Raw genomic sequence first — 18179 nt, forward strand, 5'->3', positions numbered from 1 at the left:
CTAAATATTAAATGTACATATTCTGATTGTATTTTTTACACATCACACAAAAATGGCCAAACTGAGTATCATTAAATCTAGAGCCTATGTACAGAGGTCTAAAACAGAGGCTAGATGGCCTTCTTGAAATTCCTATCTGGTAGGCAGTGGGCTTCCCAAGGAGCTGAAACACAGATAATGAGGGATTTGTGGCACTGCTGATAGAGATGGGCCCTGTATATTAACCCATTATGTCTCAGTGTCTCGTATTTGGACACTTAAGAAGACTTAAATTGAGCAATAAGCATACCACTTATGCTAACTTTGAAATAGCTATTCTGTTACTGAAATACATGCAGAATTGAAAACTTGAGACTTCATGGGTTAAGACACTGAAGAGAGAGAGCACTAGTAATTTAAAATATTAGTTCCAAATGAAGTTCCTAGACTCCAAATTATGGAAGTTGATTTATTTATTTATTTGTTTTATTTTATTCAAAAGTCAGAGCTACAGAGAGAAAAAGAGAGGTCTTTCATCTGTTCATTCACTCTCCAGAAGACAGCAGTGGCCGGCCAGGACTGGGCCAGGCCAAAGTCAGGAGCCAGGAGCTTCTTCCTGGTCTCCTACAAGCACTTGGGCCTTCTTTTGCTGCTGTTCCCAGGCCACCAGCAGAGAGCTGGATCATAAGTGGAGCAGCCAGGACAAGAACTGGTGCCCATATGGGATGCTGGTGTCAAAGGTGGCAGCTTTAAGTGCTAGGCCACAACTCCAGCCCCAGAAGTTGATTTTAAGAGTAGTTGCTACTGCCGGCACTGCGGATCACTAAGCTAATCCTCCACCTACGGCGCCAGCACCCCGGGTTCTAGTCCCAGTCAGGGTGCTGGATTCTGTCCCGGTTGCTCTTCTTCCAGTCCAGCTCTCTGCTGTGGCCCAGGAGAGCAATGGAGGATGGCCCAAGTGCTTGGGCCCTGCACCTGCACGGAGACCAGGAGAAGGCGCCTGGCTCCTGGCTTCGAATCAGCGCGGTGTGCCGGCCGCAGTGGCCACTGGGGAGTGAACCAACGGTAAAGGAAGACCTTTCTCTCTGTCTCTCTCTCACTGTCCACTCTGCCTGTCAAAAAAAAAAGAAAGGAAAAAAAAAAAGAGTAGCTGCTACTGCTAATAGAGTTTGGCAATTGAGTTTGGCAATTGTTCTGAAAAACGGGGTAGGCTAGCTGAGTCAATCATTAATGACTTTTCACGTATCCTACTTCAAACCGGAAGTCAAATATAAAATAACCTGATCAAGAAGAAAATAAGCATTTTATTGATCACGTGTATTCTAACTAGCAATTTTGCTATTTCTCTATTCTTTTCCAGACACCATGTATAATTACTACTTCAGCAGAGCAGTAAATGCCTGCTGTTTATTTGTTTATGTAAATAAATTATGTAAATACATTTTAAAATAGAGAAGTTTCATGACCTTCGGAGATTATTGAACATTTAATTAAACTGTTTTATAGCTCATGTATTTCTGTAGAAACTCCTCTCTTTGATTCCTTAAGAACTGCATCCCTGTCACCTCGCAGAAAGGCAAACAGACCTTCGTAAGTTCTTTGGGAAATGGGAATATTGGTGTTGAGAACAGCCTCATAAATGTCTGGTGGAGTGCTAAGCATCCCTCTAGCACAGTAACATGTCTCCTCCTAATTTATTTGTTCCTCACTGTGATTGTGCAGGTCTTTTAGATGAGGGTAACTGTTCTCATTTTATAGAGATTAATGTGTAGACAGGAAGATGGTGAGAGGTGGTGTATGTAGAGTAACCCAGGTTCCACGTAGCTCTTCTGACTCCAAGTCCATTGTTCCTGTCTGGATGTATACATCACAAGAAAATGTTGTAATTATGCAACACTCCAAGGATAGGCATTGCTTATTTTGTGTAATAAAATAAGGTGAGTACCACCTTATTTCAAAATTCATCTAACCAGAGAGTATTTATTGAATCCTGACTACTTAGAAAACATTGTGTTGTTAGTTGCTCTGGGATTAAAGTACCCCTTATCTTTAGGAAGTTTATAATGTAGTTGAGATCAACATATAAATTAACAGACCAAAGCCATGTTTAATTTGTATGTGGGACATGTAAGTATTCTTTGAGTGCCCCAAAACTATGTCTCCTGTTACAGGCTAGACATCTTATAAATATTTATTGAGTGAATGAGCACAAATCAGGTGAATTGGTTAGGGGAGGGGCTTTTAGAGGAGATGAGACTTGGGACAAGGCCTTGTAAGGCAGCCAGAATTGAGACAGCCAAAGAAAGATGATGCCAGAGAGTGTGGCGTTATAGGCAAGAGGTATAGCTCAACAGAAGAGGAGGGAGTGAGCAAGACCCGTATAAGGCTTTAGGTAGAGCAGCTCAGCCTGAGGGAACCATGTGTCCGAAGTAGAGGAAGCAGAACCCTGGGCCTGGTTGTAAGCCTGTGAAGGTGAGGATTCAGTTCCTGGAGCCCGGGAGTGATGTGACCAAAGTGATCTGTTTCCTAGGAGGCTAATACTTCTGGGCTGGGCTAGGGTATGTGATTTTTAGCTTTACTAAAAAATTGTCAACTTTTCAATTTCCATTGCAGCCTGAAATAAAGGAAAACAGGTTAACGTTTAGTATTATAGGTTAGCATTGGTGGTATAAGACTTTTTTTGAACAATTGATTTGGGGGGAAAAGAAGAGTTTATTTATTTAAAGGACAGAGTTGATGGGAGGTCTTCCATCTGCTGGTTCACTCCCCAGATGGCCGCAACAGCCGAGACTGGGCCAGGCTGGAGCCAGGAGCCAGAAGCTTAATCTGGGTCTCCCATGTGGGTGGCAGGGGCCCAAACACTTGTCATCTTCTGCTACTTTTCCCAGGCCATTTGTAGGGAGTTGAATTGGAACTGGATCCCAGCTGGGACGTGAACTGACACCCATATGGGATGTCAGTATTGTAGACAGCTCCACTTGTGATGCCACAGCACTAGTCCTAAAAACTTAACTTTTAACAACAGCATGAACTGAGTCAGGCGTGGAGCCAGGACTCCAACTTTCACTGTTGATTTCTCAAGCAGTGTCTTAACCACTAGACCAAATGCTTTTGCCTTGATTTTTAGAACAAAGGGAAAATGCTAAAACTAGTGGTAGAAACAAGGCTTTCTTTTTTTAAAAAGGATCATCTCATATATATAAGAATGAGTATTTTGCTTGCTCACTGCTTCACTTCCCGAAAGATAAAAGAAACCCAATCTGTTGGATCAAATGAAATTGCAGCAGCTTTCTTAAGCCATCTTTCCTCCTCCCAATTTCAACACCAACTGTTTTTTTTTTTTTTTTTTAAGCAAGATAGCACCTGTAGCTACCTGCCCAAAGCTTGTATAAACTGATTTAAAAGCTGATATTCCTGGGATGGGTGTTACGGCACTGCAGGGTAAACTTAGGACATCCTCATCCCATTTCAGAATGCCGCTTCTGCTTCAGATCCAGCTTCCTGCTAATATGCCTAGGAAGCAACAGATGATGGCTCAAGTGCTTGAGTCCTTGACACCCCCGTGGGAGACTCAGATGCAGTTCTTGGCTCCTGGTTTCTGCCAGGCCCAGACCCTGCTGTTGAGAGCATTTGGAGAGTGAACCAGTGAGTGGAAGATCTTTCTCCTGCCCTGCCCTTCAAATAAATAGAAATGAACTATTTTGTAGAAGCTGCATGTTCTGCTCCCTGAAAGAGCATGGTTTGCCTGGCAGCACAGGCCCTGGTGCCTTTGTTCTCCTGTAGCAGTCCTGGCCATGTCTCTGTTTGGGCTCTGATTCAAGGGACTGCAATAAGAGTAACACTGATTTCCTTTTCCCACATCAGGAACCAATTATCACTACTTTGCCTGTCCTTTCTCCTCCACGTAAAAGTACGTTAAAGTGTAAAGGTTTAAAAAGTCCATATGGTACTCCTGTAGGACCAGAGGATTGGGCATATTAATTACTCTGTGTCTGTCCCTAAGCATTAAGGTTACATGAAAGTTAATATGGTATATATCGTAGTGATTAAAGAGCCAAGTCAGACCCTGCGTTTGAAATCAAGCTCTGACATTTACTATAAAATGGGGGATAATATAAACATCTGCTTCCTAGGGTTGTTATTAAATAAGATGTGTGTAAAGTGCTTAACACTAGGCTTAGCACTTACTAAACCCTCAATAAATATTAGCTGTTCTTAAAATTAATTTGAAGCTTTGGTATTTAGAAAGTATTACAGCATAAAGTGTTTGCTAATTTCTTTACTATATTTTTTTCATATTATCTACTGTGTGTACTGAAGCTTTCAGTTTACAAAATGAAGACTCAGGGTTTCTCTGCCGTGTTCTGCCATCGTATTTATTATTTGCCATGTCCTTCCTTTTCCTTCTTTGCTGGAACATGTACGTGATTTTATCCTTTCTGCATTTTTCTCTGTAAAAGCCTCTTACTGTGTAAACAAGGGACAGGGTCAGCTTTGAAGATTCACCTTTTATATGAGTTGCTGTCTTATCTTCACCATCACCTGTGCAGGGACTCAGAAGGTGTGGAATTTCCCATAAAATATCTGCTTTGTTCACTTACCAGTTCATGTTTCAATAATTATAGAGATTCTCCACCTTTTTGGTAAGCTCTTTGTAAATATTTTTAGTTGTTAGTCATTTTTTTAGATCTTGCCTTTTTTTTTTTTAAAGGAATAGATTTCCTAATACTATAAGTGTTATTAGTTATGCTTTAAAAGAAAATACTGACAGCCTCTGGTATCTTAAATGGGTGATGGATAGTAGTGTACTATTCAGTAATTTTTAGTTGACTGTAATTGTACTACTGATACTTACCACTCGAAGTTGACTAGTTAGACTTCAGATTTGTTCATTATAATGTTCAAAGCAAATGTTTGGGTGCATGCCTAGCTTTGCACCAAGCATAGGCGGGTCCTTCATCCTCATTAAACTCTGTTGATTCAGAAAACTCATTTGGTAGTCCCAGTGCTATGGCATAGCAGGCAGTGCCAGCCCTCCATCTGGGCTCTGGTTCTAGTCCCAGCTACTCCTTTTCCAGTCCAGCTCTCTGCCTATGGCCTGGGAAAGCAGTGGAAGATGGTCCAAGTGCTTGGGCCCCTGCACCTTGTGGGAGACCTGGAAGAAGCTCCTGGCTCCTGGCTTTGGATTGGCTCAGCTCCAGCCGTTGTGACTATTTGGGGGAGTGAGCCAGCACAGGAAGAGCTTTATCTCTCTGTCTTTAACTCTACCTCTCAAATAAATAAATAAATATATCTTTAAAAAAAAATCATCTGGCAGTATAAGAAATAGTACTGTAGAGATGTTAAGACTCATTTCTGGTCTCAGCATGCGTTTGCATTTCGACAGTATCTAAGCTACTAGACAGTTAACTTTTGATTTTGTTCTAGATAATTTTGTTAAGGAGGGGAGGATTACAGTTCTGACTCTATTTCCTGGTAAAGGTGTTGAGTACAAAAGGGTTGAGTTACAGGAGTTGTCTCCTCAGGTTGTCTTCACACTTTATATTTGACTCATGCCTCTGACTAATAAACTTGTGTTTAACACCAAACCAGGGACCTAATGCAGTGAATTTGTTCATTATTCAGTCATTTTAATTTCTCTTTGCGTATGGCCTAGTGATTCCCAATCAGAGAACTTTTTGGTTTATTTATTTACTTGAAATACAGTTACAGAGAGGCAGAGGCAGAGGCAGAGAGAGAGGTCTTCCATCTGCTGGTTCACTCCCCAGTTGGCCGTAAAAGCCAGAGCTGGGTGGATCCAAAGCCAGGAGCCAGGAGTTTCTTCCATGTCCCCCTCACAGGTGCAGGGGCCTACGGACTTGGCCCATCTTCTACTGCTTTCCCAGGCCATAGCAGAGAGCTGGATCGGAAGTGAAGCCGCCGGGACTCAAACCGATGCCCGTATGGGATGCCAGCACTGCAGGCGGCAGCTTTACTTGCTATACCATAGCACCAGCCCCCAGAGAAATTTTATATGAGAGATATCTCCTCAGTGATAAGGCACAGAGGATGATAAATGAAAGTGAGTGCCAGGACTGAGGGCTTCATTGAGTGCTTGTTCTTAGATAGTCATGGCTTTGGTATATGTTTTAGACTCTGAAGTTTGCGAGTCCAAGACTCTTAAGGTCTATTCCTAATTTTATATATTTAATTCATTGTAAAATTTTATGTACAAAATTGGTTTATAATCATATCTTCCTCTAAAATTGTACAAAGTTAATTTTTCTCACATGTCATTTAGGAATAGTTAATTCTCCTCTATGACACCCTTTAAGGTTTTCTAGAATAGAATATTGAAATAAAACGAAGTAATGACTGCCATCAAATTTAAGTTTACTCTATATAGCAGCCTGTCATAAGGAGCCCTATAGGGCTGCAGGGAATATCAAGATGAGTATATAGACTGTGACAGCAAAGAGCCGATAGTCACCATGTGGGTCCTCATTCATGTTATGATATACCTGGGGTAAAAGAAGCACATGGATGAGAATGACTGTGGTATAACAGGAACAGTTTTTTTACTTTTGGGTCCTTTCTTCCCAGTACATTGCCCGGCACATATTTATAGATTAACTGGTAGATGCTATCTGCAGAGACTGATGGCTTTTGAGAACTGAGTGAGGAAAGACCTCACTTATATGAGGGACTGAGAGAAGACTTCGTGAGAGAGTGGCCATTGAGATAATAAAGCTTTCAGGCTCAGTTGGAAACTAGAACCTAAAGATCTTGGTCTGAGATTGGAATTGACTATTGAGAAAGACCATGAAGGAAAATTTGCTGAGTGACTGGTGAAGTGAGAAGTAGTGGATTTGGGATGTAGGGGGTTCCGGAGAAAGGTGGGGGTTTGGGTTCTGGACACATCGGGGGCAACACAAGAGGTTAACGGTTGTGCGCTGGAACTAAGGTGCTATCCTGAAGCTAGAGTGTAAATTGGGCCTCCTGTACGTAGGCATTATCCTTGAAATGCAGCAGCAGATGAGATTACCAAGAGTGGCTTTGCAGTGAGAAGCAGCCATTGAAGAAATGGCTGTATTTTGAGGGAACATGGTGGCGTTTGATGGCAGGGAGAGCAGGACTTGGCACAGGTCAGGGAGGTCAGAGGAGCAGGACAGTGCAGTCATGGAAGCCAGAGGAAGCATTATAAAACGGGTTCTGAGTGAGGCCGGCTTGTGGAAGACGAGGGAAGGGTGAACAAGGATGGTCTCTGGTTCTCAAGAGCACCCGTGTCCCTCTGGCATATTTGGAAAGGTGAGGAACAGTCTTGGCTGTCACAGTAACTGGAGGCTTGCTGTGTGGTTGAAGGTCTTGCAAAGAACGGAGTCCCTAACGCCCTACCTCAAGGGCCTGCAGCCTGACTTCTTTAATCCTTCTGCATGCTGCTTTTTGTCCCTTGAGCTTATCACTGTCTTACATACTATGTGTTTTATTTACTTATCTTGTGTATTGTCTCTCTCAACCATTAGGTCAGCCAGGAGGGCAGAGATTTTTATATGATTGGTTCACTGCTATATGCTGTGCTATGAACAGTGCCCAGCCCTCAATGAATAAGTGTATGGAAATTATATGACTTGAATATCTGTTCGAGATAGAGCAGTACCCTGGCAAGTGGTACAAAATGTGTCTGATTTTGAAAAATTATAATAGCATAATGTGTCTTTGCTGCCATTTTTTGCTTTAGTTTGTTAAATGTGTTTAGCCTGTTGTATTAGAATAGGATGACTTATAAAGAATGGGACTCCTTTATCACAAAGTTGGCCATGTTTAAAGGGGAAAGTATAAAAACAAAAATAGTTGCACTGCTTCTTCCTGATTTGACCCAGATCGTCTTGAATTTCCCATGTATAGCAGTGGAGTAGCTACCGTTGGTCCACTTGCCAGTTAAGATCCATGCACAGCTCTGGGTGTCTCTGAAAAACTGTTCTGTCACCTGCAGACCTGCTTCCTTTCCCTGCCCCTCTGTTCTGCTCTCTGATCTCTCGGAATGGTTGAGAATATGATTTGAATAGAAACCTGGGCAGAAGCAGCAAAATTAGAGATTGTGAGTAGTTGCCCAGTCTAGGAGACTTTAGACAGAAACAGAGATCTTCTGTCTGCTGGTTCACTCCCCAGATGCCAGCAACAGCCAGGGCTGGGCTGGGCCAGGCCAAAGCCAGGGGCCTAGGACTCCATCTGGCTTTCACATGTGTGGCAGCGACCCAAGTATCTGGACCATCATCTGCTGCCTCCCAGGGTACATGCTAGCAGGAAGCTGGATCAGAAGCAGAGTAGCTGGGTCTCAAATCAGGCACTCTGATATGGGATGCGGATGTCCTAAGCAGCGACTGAACCACTGCGTGATGCACATGCCCCTAACAAAGCATTTTTGTTTAGAAAACAAAAAAAAACTTCAAGATCCTATCTCTAATTGTGCTCCTCAGTTCACTCCAGTGTGAAGAACTGTGGAGTTTACTACATCACTGAGGATTTGGCTGGGTCTTTATTCATGTCTAAAACAGGCCCCAGAGGGGGGAGTAGCCTATTCACATCAACTGATTCCACTTCCACTCAAGGAGCCAGCTTGTCCCACAGATCTGCTGAGTGTGGGACATCCTCTTTCCACTAGCAGAGACTCCCCCAGATTTTTTTCTGCCGCCCCATCTCTCCCCCATTTTCCTACTCTCACCCTGGTGCTTGATGGCAAGCAGGCTTCATAGTGGTGCCAACTCCTATTGATTATAGTGATTGCCTGGAGTGCTGTGTTGAGGAGAATTGAGAGGCCACATACAGGCTCAGAAGTGCTTAATTAGCATCGTCGGCTGTGCAACGGAAGAGGCGGTAACAGCAACCATGTGTGCCGTGCACTTGGTGCACTTGACACATCCCGTGATAGGATTCAGCCTCGAGAGGCTCAGAGTCATTTTGTGTCAATGTATTTTTGTCTTTGAATTAAATATATCCTATTGTTTATTCCACAGAAAAACAGAAATAAATCAGTAATCATCCATTAGCTTGGTGTATATAACAGTCACCCATGTGTGCTTTTCATTGCTTGCTTGAGAAAACTCTCTAAATTATTCTTAGATCCCTCACTTCTAGATTAAGTAAATTGTTCTCTAAGCTTTTTATTTATTTATTTATTTATTTATTTATTTGATAGGTAGAGTTATAGACAGAGAGAGAGACAGAGAGAGGTCTTCCTTCCGTTGGTTCACTCCCCAAATGGCCGCCACAGCAGGTACTGCGCCGATCTGAAGCCAGGAGCCAGGCTCCCATGTGGTCTCCCATGTGGGTGCAGGGCCCAAGCACTTGGGCCATCCTCCACTGCACTCCCGGACCACAGCAGAGAGCTGGACTGGAAGAGGAGCAACTGGGACTAGAACTGGCGCCTATATGGGATGCCAGTGCCACAGGCAGAGGATTAACCAAGTGAGCCACGTTGCCAGCCCCCCGTAAGCTTTTTGTGAGTTCTTTTTTGCTTTGTGGATACACGGTTCTGATCTCCTGTTTTGTAAATCTGCTAGAAAAAGTTCCGAAATAATTCCACTTCTTGAACATTAACATGAGGCACTTGAAACCTTGGGCACACAGCAGGTGGCTCTAACAGACTTGGAGGTTGTAGTCATTGTAGAGCAGTCATGTGTATCCCAAATGGCTGCAACTGCTAGAGCTGGGCTGATCCAAAGCCAGGAGCCAGGAGCTTCCTCCAGGTATCCCACGCGGGTGCAGGGGCCTACGGACTTGGCCCATCTTCTACTGCTTTCCCAGGCCATAGCAGAGAGCTGGATCACAAGTGGAGCATCCAGGACTTGAACCAGTGGCCATATGGGATGCTGGTACTGAAGGCTGCAGTTTGACCCGCTATGCCACAGCACTGGCCCTTCTTTGCCCATTTTTAAATCAAAATCTTTGTTTTATGTTGTCTTGTAGGAGTTATCTATATATTTTGGAAATCAATTGCATATCAAATACGTGATTTATAAGTATTTCCTCCTATCCCATGGGGAGTTTATCACTCCATTGATTCTCTCCTTTGCTGCACAAAGGTTTTTTTGTTGATGGAATCCAGTCTCTGTGTTCTTTTGTTGCTTGTGCTTTTAGTGTCATATCCAAGAAATCGTTACCATATTCATTGTCGTGAAGATGGTACCCTATGCTATCTTATAAGAGTTTCAAGTTTTTAACTCTTTGAATTATTCTGAGTTAATGTTTGTATATAGAAGATAAAGATACAACATCTTTTGGGGGGGTACATATGGATAACTGGTTTTTCCAATGCCATTTGTTGCAAAGACTGTCCTTTCCCAGTTGAATGGTGTGCGCACCCTTGTCAGAGATCATTTGACCATATATGTGAGTTTATTTCTGGACTGTATTTGATTATAAAGCAGTTTTTAAAGTTAGGTCTATATAGTCTCACCACTTCTCATGGTTATGATTGCTGTAGCTTCCCAGTCTCCATAATTCAAGGATCATTTCTGCTACGGCATTTCTGACCATCTTTTATAACTTTTGCTTGCTTTTCTGTTTATTCTCTTTGATTATGAGTCCTTTAGGTTAGATACTTTGTTCTTACATGCCATTGGAACTGAATAAGTGTGTATTGAATGAAACTAATTAACCTAGAGCTAAAAAAGAAGGAAAAACTACAAAATATAAAAAATGTTTTCCATTATTGCCAAAAAGTCTCTGTATCTTACAAGATTTTAAGGAAAAATTTCTTTTTATCCGCTAATGATGTTTACCCTCTTCTCTCATACTTGCTCTTATGATTGCAATTATTACCACCTTCTTCACAACACAGGTAAATAATTTTAACAATATTTTGAGAGAAAGGAGAGAATAAGAAGCAAGCAAAAGATGGTGAGGGGAGGGTGAAAGAAATTAGCCTCATTCAAAAGGCATTTATCAAGTGACACTTGAAGCTGATCAGAATTGGCTCAGGGTGCTAAGAAGCAGTGATACACCAAGAGAGGTGCAGTCTTACTAACATAAAACACATGTTCCTTCGCGCCTTTGTCACAAGTGCCTCTTGTGCTTGTGGAAACTTGGAATAGATGTATAATTAATGATTTGTCCCAGAATATAGCATCTCCACAAAGAATAGCTCTTTTTTTTTTTTTTTTTTTTTTTTTGGACAGGTAGAGTTATAGACAGAGACAGAAAGAAAGGTCTTCCTTCCATTGGTTCACCCACCAAATGGCCGCTGTGGCCAGCGCTGCATCCATCCGAAGCCAGGAGCCAGGTGCTTCTTCCTGGTCTCCCATGCGGGTGCAGGAGCCCAAGCACTTGAGCCATCCTCCACTGCCCTCCCGGGCCACAGTAGAGAGCTGGACTGGAAGAGGAGCAACCGGGACAGAATCTGGTGCCCATATAGGATGCCAGTGCCACAGGTGGAGGATTAATCAAGTGAGCCACAGCACTGGCCCCCAAAGAGTAGCTTTTTATTTTTGACGGTTCCAGTTGTATGGCCAAGTTTGTGAATAAATGAAAGCTTTTTAGTCTGATCTTTGTTGAAACAGGTTGTCAAGAATAGACCTAGAAGCCTTACTGTCCATGACCTGTGCAGTGTCTTTAGGATGTGGTAGGATCGGCAGGCAGATTCTTCTAGTGTTCTGGTGTGTGTGATTGTCACACTCTCTGGCTCTATCTGGGAGAAGTTAATATTTAGAGAACAGCCAAGTCAGAAGAGCTAATCTTCTTAATTCAAAGAGGTAAGGATGGCAAGAAAGTGTGTAAAGCCATAGCCATCCACTATCAAAAAATATGCTGGGAGAGGCATTTGACCTCGTGGTTAAGAGGTCCACATTACACCATGGTGCTTGGTTTTAAGTCCTGATTCTGGCTTCTAATTTCTGGTTCCTGCTTCCTGTGAGTTCCCTCCTGGTCATTGGAGGCATTTGGGCGTGCACCAACAAATGGGAATTGGGGGAGTGCAGTGCTCTCCATCTCTTTGAGGGAATAATGCTAATCTCCAAGGGCTGGATTCATCCATGAATCCAATTCTTGTGGTATATAATTATCTCTGTGAGCCTTCGGCATTTTTGGAAGCTCAAGATGTGTAAGGTGTAAACCCTGAAAGACCACCAGGGTTCTCATTACTTCTGGCTCACAGATCACCTAAGGATTTCAGCTTTAACCTACTGACTTCAAAGAACGAAGAAACTTTTCAGAGCTGACTTAGTTGAGAGCAGTTTATATATGCACTCATTGGGAAGAGCCTGCCACTGTAGTTTGAAGCCTCTGCAATCCTTGGATGCAGTACAAATGCTGAGATGGAACTGTAGTATGCTATTTGTGTATTATTTCATTTCTCGAAGTGGGAACTTGGCAGAGCAGTGTTTAAAAGTCTTTGCACTCTGTAGTGCTTCTCCCCAGCCCTCTCTGTGTGGGTATAATCTGCAGCAGTAGTATCATAGACAGTGAGCACTGCTGTTTGCATAAGCCTTTTATTGGAAATAACCCAACAAAATAGTGCTTGTTGCTAGCTTAGCACAGTTGGGCCTTCTCTAAGGCTCATTTTCCAACCCATGAAAAGAATAAAATTTCTAGTTAGTGTTAGGTGAATGATAACCATAAGCAGGATATTTAAAGATAAGCCTTTTCCTCTACCTCTGGCTGACTTCCTGAGGGAGGAGGTCAGGGGCCCTAGTGACATAATTTTAGGCAGATTCATGCCTATTGGAAACAGCAAGTTCAAATGAGCATTGTGACTTTTTAATCATGTAAGTAAATATGTGGCCATAGTGTATAAAGAACTCTTTGTAGATTTAAGATTTGCTACTTTTTGGTACAGTGTACTCAATTTTTGTTTGGACATTTGTATTACAGAAATTCAGAAAAGTACAATAAATTCCCATGTGCCCGCCACTGGCTTCAGAACTTACTGGCATTTTACCATATTTTTAAATGTTGGAAACATTACTAAATGGAAATGACCTGTGATTTCATCTGCCTCAATCTAGTATAATTATTGTGTGTAGTCGTCTTTCTTCTACTCTTTCCTTATAATGCACAGATTGTTTAATCTTTTTGCTGAAAATCATATCAAACTAAGAGCTAATAGTAACCATCATTAATTGATGATCTCTTATGCCAAGCACTGGACTGTTTTACATATAACTTAGAGAATCTTCATAATAATAATGCAGTGTAGGCGCACTACCTTCCCATTTGCAGATAAGGTATCTAAGACTCAGGTGAAGTAAGTTGCTCAGGCCTCCTATATACAATGTCCATACATGGGTTCAAACTAAAGTCTGGCTCTGAGGCTGTATGCACTTTTGTCCCTATCAGGGGGCCTCTTTGAAAGCTTTTTTTTTTTTTTTTTTTTTTGAGGTTGCCACATAATCACACCTTCCTGAGGGGGGGAAAAAAAAAAACACCAGTACATAAATTATGACCACATATTCAAGGAGCAACTCTAGTTTAGATGCTGACCAGGATGCAGAGGGATATTAAGGAATCTTATGCCTCTGATAAACTCAGCTTATCAACCCACATAGTTGGGTAAGGCTCACCCTGCTCATCTCGTTGAAAGCCTTTGTGTCTATAACATATCAGTCAGTGAGGTAGAAATCTATCCTGTTTCCAGGTGAGGAGATTATGCAGGATGTGCACACTACGGGGTGGAGAATCTTTCAGAACCTCCTTGGAATTCTGTTTGCCACAAGCTCCCAACTGGAAAGAACTCAAATGTTCATTAACAGGAGAATGGATAAACAAACTGTGGTATAATTCATACAGTGGAATACCCTGGTGATAAAAAGGAACAAATTATTAATACACACAGTAACAAAAATGAATCTCAAAAGCTTTGTGCACAAAGAAGTTGGGACAATAGAAGCCTGAACTGTGAGGATTGCATTTATTTGAAGTTCTAGAGAAAGCAAAACTGATCCGTGACCATATTAGTTGTTGGCCAGGATGAGGAGGTGGCGATTGCCTGAGAAGCGGCAGAAGAGAGCTTTGCGGAGTGATGCAAGTGTTCTGCGTCTTGATAGCAGTGTGGATGACATAGTGCTTTCATTTGTCTCTGCTCATGAACTTTACTCTGAAGATCTGCATATTGCACCGATAGCAGATTGTGCTTCAGCTTTTAAAACCTAAACATTACTCTATTGAGTCCTTGCTTTACCTCTCTTCAGACTTTTGGATTGAGGAATGAACTTCAATTATATATAACCACCATCGTAAAATGTTAAAGCTAAAAACAACTTTACAAATTATCTAGTCTAATTTCCTTGTAAACACTACAGCTGCGGTAGAGACAAAAGTTGAAAATTGCTGATGATAAAATCTGCTGTAGCCACCTTCTGCACTCAGGAGAGTTAGGCAGAAACTTTTCCCATTGTACGTGCCACCAGAAAACATGATGGAGGGACAGATTTGCTAGCAGCAGTACATCTTGAAGTGTATGCACAGAATCCAGATTGAGACATTTTACTTAGATATGTCTGGCAAGAAACACTTTCTTACTGCATTTGAGCTGATCACGGGAGCACAGCATTTTGCTGCTGCCCATGCTCTGGCTGCAACATAATTTGTAAAAGCTCCATTTCACTTAATAAAGGACACATGTTGTTAATGGTAGAATGTCTGTGACCTCACTCTCTCTCTGTGGAAGAGATCTATAAGGTCACCAAGGATTTCATGACCTTATGTGCAGAGAAAGGACACATTTGGATAGACAGATGTCATAAATTTCCCCCTGCAATTTTTAGAAAGTTTTCTCGCTTATTGCATTGATTTCATAGGATACCTTGGTTGATTATTGATTTTAGACCTCAAGTGCATAATGAAAATATTTAGGTGGCTGTTAAAGATTTGTTAACAGTTAGCTTAGTTATCTTGAAAAGTATGGGGATTGGTGCTGTGTTGTAGCGGCTTAAGCCTCTGCCAGCAGTGCCGGCATCCCTGATGGGCACTGGTTAGAGTCCTAGCTGCTCTACTTCTGATCCAGCTCCCTGCTAATGTGTCTGGGGAAGCTGTGGAAGATGGCCCAAGTGCATGGGCCCCTGCACCCACATGGGAGACCGGGAAGAAGATCATGGTTTTGGACTGGCCCAGCTCCTGCCATTGCAACCATTTGGGTAGTGAACCAGTGGATAGAAGATTTACCCCTCCCTTGATCCTTCTCTCTGTAACTCTTCCTTTCAAATAAATAAATATATCTTTTAAAAATATCAGTGTAAAAAAAAATCTGAATTGTGCTTTGGCTTTTTATGATGAGGTATGGCCATGTGCTGGTATTGTTTAAAATGTTTTTTAAAGATATATTTATTTGAGAGCCTGAGTTACAGACAGAGAGAGTGAGACAGGGAAGTCTTCCCTCTGCTGGTTCACTCCCCAGATGGCCGCAATGGCTGGAGCTGGGCTGATCCAAAGTCAGAAGCCAGGAGCTTCTTCTGAGTCTCCCATGTGGGTACAGGGACCCAAGCACTTGGGCCATCTTCCACTGCTTTCCCAGGCCATAAGCAGGGAGCTGGATGGAAAAGAGAGCAGCTGGGACACAAACCGGGGCCCATATGGGATGATGGCGCCCCAGGTGGAGGCTTTAGCCTACCATGCCACAGGGTCAGCCCCTGTGCAGGTATTTTAAATTTTAAAATTTAACCTGAAACATTTTGTTTTCTGATTTAATTTCTCTGCTCAGGTCCTTCCGAGAGCAGATGTTCCCTGATACTCCCCTAGCTACTCATTTCAAAGTCTGTTGCTTCTTAGGGTGTCTTCCGGAGTGGCTAGGGTTCCTTTGAGTGATGTAAAGAGAATTAGTAAACACCTTCTCCATCCCCCTTGAATCATTTGTCTGTTTAACCACTGTTAGGTGGTTAATATAATCAGGGAAAACTGAAAGTTTCAGAATTAGAATTATCAGATTCGTTAAGTTCTGAGAAGTTAGAGCTTTTTGTGTACATAACTTTTGTCTATCTTCTGTTTAGTTGTATCTGTAACAGTTCTTGATCTTTCTGTATTAAAGAATATGTTTTTGACTTGGTTTACCTATGAATAATGCAGTTAGGTAAGATGATTCGGTGAGGTCTTGATCTCCTGATATTGAATTAATTCTTTTTAAAATATTTCCTCACCAAAGGACAAATGCTGTTTGAGATATCCAAAGCAGTCAGATTCGTAGAAACAGAAAGTAGAATGGTGGTTGCCAGCGGCTGTGGGGAAGAGGAAATGGGGAGTTGTTCAGTGGGTAGAGAGTTTCGGTTTTGCACAATGAAAAAGTTCAGGAGGTCTGTTGCACAACAGTGTGAATGCCCTTAACACTGCTTAACTATACACTTGAAAAGAGTTGACGTTGTAAATGTTGGGTGTGCATCCCCACCATCAAAAGCAAGAAATACATATTAAAAATCTGCCTACTGTATTTTCCATTTTTGAGCTGAGGAAACCAGTTACAGCCAAGAAATGTAGAATGCAGTTTAATTACCATCTTGACTCCTCTTTTAATCTCATTGTGTGCAGTGTTTCTCCCCCCCAAGCGTTGCATGTCAGCATGGTTCTCTTCCCAGGAAGCTCCTCACCTTGCCTGTCCCTCCGCCTTTGATGACCCTGCACTTCCCCAGATTGCTTGCTTGGTGGATTAAAAAACGAAACCATAACAAAAGATGAAGTAGGCATCTAATGTAACCTGCCAGTTCGTTGTCTCATGTTTCCACCTGTTACTTAAGGACATCCAAAAAAGAAAAAAAAAAAAATGATGGAGACACTGCTGTGTGTCAGGTGGCATGCTGCTGCTTCCAAATGTGTGTGCTGAGAGTTGATCATGTGTCAGAAATAGATCAGGCTAACCACACCCAAAGGACCTTTTGATCATTATTTTTTAAGATTGTTTTGGCCATGGGGGTATTTTTCTTCTTGGAACAACTTCCAAATTACTTAATGAGAACACATTCCTAATAAGTACATTTTGATGTTAAAAAGTATGCTTGCGTGTGTTTTACTACTGTGGGGAATTAATTTCCAGCGTGTGGATGGCTTTAACGCCTCCAAAGTGTTCATTATGTGAGATTTATATCACTGGGGGCAAAGCTCAAGACAATACATATTTCCTTCTAACTGTCCCACTTTGTGTTACTGCTCATAGCAAGTGTTCACTGCCAGGGTGCTGCGAAAGACCGGGCAACAGAGTGCTTGTTTTGAGCAGCTGTTTCCAGCAGCAGATCTAAAATTGTGTTTTCATTTCAGGGTATACCTTTTTATTGATGATGAGCTTTCCAAGGAGAGTAAATAATTTTTGGCATGCATATGTGAGAGCATGTGTGCATTGCTTATGCATGTGTGTGTATGTGTGAGAAAATGAGAGTCTGAGAGAGAGAGAGAGAGGAAAAAGACATCCCCTTAATAGCAGGAGGGGGTAGAGGCTTACTCAGTGTATTATCATAAAGCTCTGCTAATGTAGCTTCTGAGTCATGTGACTGCAGAAAAGGCTATTATCTCAATGAAAAGGAAACCAGTTTTTAGAGCAAGCAATAGAATAGAAGCAGGAAGAATTTTCGAGTGTTCCACCATGCTGGATTGTCAAAGGGGGATCTGTCTGATCAGCAGCTAAAAAAGGATTTGTGCGGCTAGTTTGTCAGCTACCGTTAGAAACAAATGGCAGAGGCGAGAAGCGGCGGGGCGCTCAGCATGTGTTTAGGTTTACATCAAGACATAATGTGGGTTTGGGTTAATAGAGGAGATTTATCTCTGAGGCAATAAATGTATTGCTAATTGTGGGGCTTTTTTGTTTTGTTGTGAAGAGTGATGTATGGTATTTGTGTTTCCACCCCTGGTGAAGATCCAGAGAAGCAGCTGAGCTCTGATTTGAACTGCAGAGGCTGTGGACAATTACAAGGTGTGTTTCCAAAGTGCCCTGACTTAATATTTGGTAATGTTCTTGGAATTCCGTGTGCTTGTGGATTGGATGTGCGTGCGCATTGTTGAAGGGAGGACCGAGCGTGACAAACAGGCAGTGACAGTGTTCTCAGGAATAGATAGATACAGTGTGACCCAAATTGATTGCTGGTCCTTATTTCTTTTGTGTTTATTTAGTACTTAAAGATTACTTGCCGTTTCTCTATGTGGTCAAGTGCTGTGTCAGGATTGTTGTTAGGAAATAATTTTGGTAGGCATTTTCTAAAATTCAGGAAAAGAATCTTAATCCTTAAGCAACTTATTCCTTATTAAGGAATAAG

The 18179-nt window shown here is 42.1% G+C and overlaps 1 protein-coding gene across 7 annotated transcripts in view; it reads left to right on the forward strand.

The window, feature by feature from the left end:
• NCOA2 (nuclear receptor coactivator 2) overlaps positions 1 to 18179 on the forward strand; it is a 291581-nt gene that overhangs the window by 129698 nt on the left and 143704 nt on the right. Inside the window, exon 3 of one of the 7 annotated variants that reach the window (XM_062188377.1) lies at positions 17783 to 17839. The exons of the other annotated variants lie outside the window; for them this stretch is intronic. The gene's annotated coding sequence lies outside the window, so the exon portion shown is untranslated. The remainder of the gene's footprint in view (positions 1 to 17782; positions 17840 to 18179) is intronic. 7 annotated transcript variants of the gene reach the window in all.

Source organism: Lepus europaeus, chromosome 4 (genome assembly GCF_033115175.1).
Source record: "Lepus europaeus isolate LE1 chromosome 4, mLepTim1.pri, whole genome shotgun sequence".
Taxonomy (NCBI): domain Eukaryota; kingdom Metazoa; phylum Chordata; class Mammalia; order Lagomorpha; family Leporidae; genus Lepus; species Lepus europaeus.